Consider the following 5,714-nt stretch of genomic DNA (forward strand, 5'->3'; position numbering starts at 1 on the left):
TCACATTGCCATAACTGCCTCAGGGACGTTGATATAATTCCACTCGCTTTTGGAATTGATTGACTTGCCCTCTTCAACCTTATTATATCAGTACAGATTCCGTTTTCTGACTCAACATTGCATCGTCACGAAAAACCCCCGTTACATTCATTACAAAGCCCACTTCATTTCCACTATGCCTTTCACAACAATGTCTCCACAGAAGAGAGCTCTCTTCTCGCCGTTCTAAAGCATGGAAGTGTTCTCTACCACGAGTATACACACTTCTGGACGTCTCTCCTACATATTTCGATTTACAAGTACGGCAAACCAACTCATATGTAATACCCGTACTTCGGCATGATCCCTTTCCGTCAGTCCGGCAGAGAAGGCAGTAAGCATTGGTGCATCGCCTCTGTTTGAAAGGGTCTGATTTTTGGAGCATTGCTTTAAGGGTTTTGGCAGATTGCTCAACAACTTTGATCTTAAACTCTGTGGCTTTGATCTCTCTCATGTACCTACGTTTAATCTGGGAACCAGGCGTTGCTGGGACGAAAATCACTGTTTCATAACCACCCTTTCTAAACCAGTTGTCACGTCTCTTCGTTCTCTCTCGTGCCCGTTCGTGCGCCTTCCACCCCCGTGGCCTGTACAACGGCCTCTCACCATTCGCATCCAGTTCCACTAGTCGGTTGTAGGCAGCCAACGCTGACTGTACTACTTCTTTTCGGAACTTCTGATCGTAACCAGAATATTGAAGACGTAACATCATGTGGTTGACGTGAGCAACAACAACCTCCCAGGGTAACTCCCTGCTACAGTTGAGTAGAATCCTTAACACTTCCTGCGTAAGTATTGTTCTCTTGAAACTCCACGGTAAGGCCGATCTTGCATTTATCACAGATCTGGAGGCAAAATCTTTGTAGTAGAACTCATGTAACACGACCTGTATATCACGGTCTTGCCCATCATCACCTACACGCTTTCTCCTCTCCATCCAGACTTTTAAATCTAGTATGAGTAGTTTTCCATCCCCACGTCGCGACGGGTAGTCGACCTCTAAACTTATAGAAGGGTGTATGCTGTTTCCAATCGACTGAAACAACTGCATGCATCGATTATCTGGCTTGAGGTTTTGCTCTATTTGTGCAAAGTTCTCACCTTGGGTAAAACTTCCCACCTCAAATCTGATACTAGCCGTGGAAGCGTTCATAACCACATTTATGTCATCCACGTATCTCTTGTACGCCCGTAACCCCACCCCACTTTCTTCCAGCCTCTTTACCATGTGTCTTTCCCACCAGATTTATGATTGCTTGGCGCGTGATTGATTCAGGTAAACTTTATTACTTTGCGTCCTAATAGACAACCAAGTTCTGTGAAATCCTATCGTCTTTGTAGTACAAATGTAAATATTTCACCAAGTTCCAAGTTCTTTGGGTGACAAAATGTATCAAAGAGTTTTAACTAAGGGGGGGGAGGATGGGGGGACGATGTTTACTTTGAAAATTAATTATTTACGATGAATCGTTCTTGATTTTGATGGTTGAGGGCTTAATTCTAGGTCCTTGTCGGTTGACTTTTATTAGGAAGATATCAAAACATTTTGTTTTTTTAACATGAATATTTTGTGCAATGATTTTCAGATCTAGCCTTTCTCTGGAGAAATACATTGAAGCGTAGCTAATTCGGAGACCTTTGACAATTCTTATATCCAAACGATATCTTAATTCCGGACAGCATAATTACGGAGTCAGATGACGAAAGAGATTACAAAGCTGCGGAGGATCAAAAAAAAGAAAGAATATCGAAATAAATTGTGATAATAGCAATAATAATAATGATAATAATAATAATAATTTATATGAAAAACGAAATTGATGATAAGAAAAATAATAATGATAATAATAATAATAATAATAATTGAAAATAATAATCATTTATTCACCATAATCACAAAAATGTTTGAAAATCGAAATACATGTGTTAAAATGTCTAATGAAAATGTAAGAAACACTAGAGGACACACACTATGATAACGATAATTCACTCTAATCATCAAAAATATTTAGAAAAAAATAAAGATAAAATCCTTCAAAATCGAAAAATAGATGAAAATGTCGACTAACAAATTATCTAAAAAAAAAAGAAACTAACTAACAAATGGCAGCCTCTGAACTTTAAAGATCTGGGTCAGTGCATTAGTAAAATCCAATTTGGGCCTTCTAATATTCTGGATCCTCTTAGGCAGATTAGGGTGTATGTTAATAATGCAAACGAATTAAGTTTGCCCTGATCCAGGAAATTGTCTTTGAATAGTGTTCTCCTTTCTTGTCTGCAATGAGTTCTGCAAGGCGACTGTGATATGTCAAACATTCTTGGCCCATTCCACTAGTCAAAGTGAACACGAGAGGCGAACTTGTGTCGACAAATAATGTCAATATCATTAACAATGTTAGGGTAGTCCCGGGAATAAGCGATCACGATATGCTTCTTTTTGAAGTGAACCTGGCATGTAGAAAGAAAAAGCCGGTGAGACGCAAGATTTATATGAGGAAAAGGGCAGATACCATCCGTATAAAGAAAGAATTACACAACTTTGCGAACGACTTTGTAGAAATGAAGAACGAATCCGTAGACACAAAGTGGAATATATTTCAACAAAGACTCACAGGAATTATGAACACCTGTATACCACACAAGTTTACTACCTCACGCTCTAACCTACCGTGGTTTAATCGTAACCTGAGAAGACAGACAGGGAAAAAGCAAATGCTATAAAACAGAGCGAAGAAATCTGGAAGCCAATCCGATTGGAATAAATTCAAATTAGCCAGGAAACAATTACACAAGAACTTGAATGAGTCCAGGAACAATTATCTTTTTGACTTTCTCGGTGATACCATAAAACAAACCCGAAGGCTTTTTGGTCACACATCAGAAAACTAGGAAAAGAGGGTACAGATACCCAGGACCTCAAAGTTAGAAATGAGGTGTTTATCGAACCATGAGCTAAGGCCGAAGTGCTAAATAGCCAGTTCTCCAGTGTTTTCAACAACGAAGAAATAGAGAATATCGCAGACCTTGGCGAAAGCCCTATCCCGACTATTGGAACAATAAAAATCACAACTCGTGGAGTTGAAAAGCAACTTAGCGGGTTGAAGGTAGATAAAGCGTATGGCCCTGATGGATTTCCACCCTGGTTTTTAAAGGAAAATGTCCATGAAATATCACAGGTCCTTAGTGACATTCATCAAGATTGTATTCATACCGGAACTTTGCCTATCCAATGGAAACACGCCAACGTATGCGCTATTCACAAGAAAGGAAAGAAATCGGATCCCTCAAGTTATAGGCCCGTGTCACTTACCTGCATTGCATCAAAGGTACTTAAGCATATTGTACATAGCCATGTTATGAAGCATCTTTCACGATATAGGTTGCTCACTGATTGTCAACATGGCTTTAGAGCGAAACGATCAACAGAAACACAGCTCATATGTACCATTCATGACATAGCAAGTGCTATCCAGTCTAACAAAACAATTCACGCCGCAATCCACGATTTTTCAAAAGCATTCGACAAAGTTCCCTATCGCCGACTCTTGAAGAAACTTGATTATTGCGGAATTCGTGGCCCACTATTTAACTGGTTTGAATCGTTCCAAACACAGCTTAACCAATCAGTGGTAATCGAGGGGGCATCATCTGCCCCTGTAGTTACGAGATCTGGTGTTCCCCAAGGAACAGTCTTAGGACCGCTACTGTTCTTAATGTATATAAATGACTTACCGGATACTCTTAAATCTACTGTTAGACTTTTTGCTGATGATGCATTGTTATATGGGACAATTTGTTGTGATGAGGACACAGCCGATCTCCAAGAGGACTTGTATGGATTAGAAGACTGGCAACAAACGTGGAAGATGGAATTTAATCCTTCAAAGTGTAAGATCATGTGTTTTACAACCAAGAGAGATCTACCAAAGCGAGAATACGTATTCTGTGGACAAATCCTAGAAGAAGTGGAATCTCACCCTCATCTGGGGGTAATGCTCGATAACAAAATGAGGTGGTCACCACACATTGAAACAATCACATCTAGGGCAAATAAGGTCCTGGGACTTATCAAGTGAAACCCGTGGAATTGTCCAAAGTCAGTGAAAGAAACCACGTATATGACACTTGTGAGGCCAAAACTCCAGTATGCCTGTAGCGCATGGGACCCACATTACCAGAAAGATAGAGCCGCTCTGGAAAGGGTACAGCAGAAAGCAGCCCGCTTTGTCACTGGAAATTACGATCGAACAACGAGCGTGACGGAAATGCTGCAAGACCTACAGTGGGACACGCTTGAAACAATGAGAAGACATGCAAGGCTCTCCACTATGTACAAGATGTGCCACGGCCTCCTAGATGGGGATTGGGGGGATTATTTGATAACAAACAAAGAAAGGAGAACCCAAGGAGGCCATGATTTTAAATTTATTGTACCGAAAGGACATAAAGATATTTTTAGATTTTCTTTTTTCCCCAGGGCAATAACTGAATGGAACAAACTCTCAAAACAAACTGTTTCCAGCCAATCCCTCCGTGTTTTTAAAAGCAAACTAACTTAAATTTAGTTATCGGTAGTTTTAAATAGTTTTTAATAGTGTTGTATATTTAGCATAGCTTCACTTATTATTACCTTAGAGTTGGCGTGATGTCCTAAACGATTTTGCCGACATAACGATATTTAGATTTAGATTTAGAAATGAACCATGTTCGATGTCCAGAACACGTCTTGAGTAGGAACGTTTCCTCTCATTCTCATGCATGCGGTAAATCTGCTGCGGTTCCAGATTTCTGTACGATTCAGCGTTTGGGTGACAAACTCGAATATCGAAAAATGCAGATCGATTGTGTTCCCAAAAACCACGAGCATGAATGTCTAGCCTTGCATCTTGCGCCATGTTGGAACCACTGTCTAATTGCTCTCCTGCCGTGTCTTGGAGTTGGGGTTCGATTTCCACATCTTTGCATGCAATTCCTAAAACCTCAGCTTTTAAGTCTCTAAGTTCGTTGTGGCGCTGTATAATAATGATAATTATAATAATAATAATAATAATAATAATAATAATAATAATACCAAAAACGAAATGGCTGCTGAAAGACTTATACCACAGGGATTTTTAAAATGAGGAATTGCACATATAAAGAAGTAAATATCATTTTTCTTTAATTAATTAACTAATTGTATGAATACGATGGCCGGTTGCTATGTAAATTCCTCCAGTTGCCATGTTAGAGGTCACATGACGACGCGTTCACAGTTTGAGCAGATTTAGGCGTCAAGCTAAAGAGCACTTTTCAGTCGTTTATTTCACATTGGATAATGCTTCCCGACCTTTTTTTTTTTTTTTTTTTTTTTTTTCATATTGAGTGGCTATGGCCTTTTACGTCTATGGCAGAGGAAAGAAAGATGAGGCTATTCGACTGACTGCTCCACGAAACGACCCATCTAAGATAGGTACGCTATCGGCTAACAACGAGTTTTCAGAAGCCAAAACGTCAACGTAACCGTTGTGATTTCGGTATTTCTAGAGTCCTGAGAGTCCCATTGAGTAGTTCCTTCTGCTAAAATAATTTCCTTGCCTCCGGTGATGAATAACCAAGCAGGAATCCTGTAGGTGTTGATTGCAAAGACTGAGATAATAGGACACAAAGTGCGAATGTTCTGTAGGGCTGCAGAG

The sequence above is a fragment of the Stylophora pistillata genome, chromosome 2 (genome assembly GCF_964205215.1).
Source record: "Stylophora pistillata chromosome 2, jaStyPist1.2, whole genome shotgun sequence".
In the NCBI taxonomy this organism is placed as follows: domain Eukaryota; kingdom Metazoa; phylum Cnidaria; class Anthozoa; order Scleractinia; family Pocilloporidae; genus Stylophora; species Stylophora pistillata.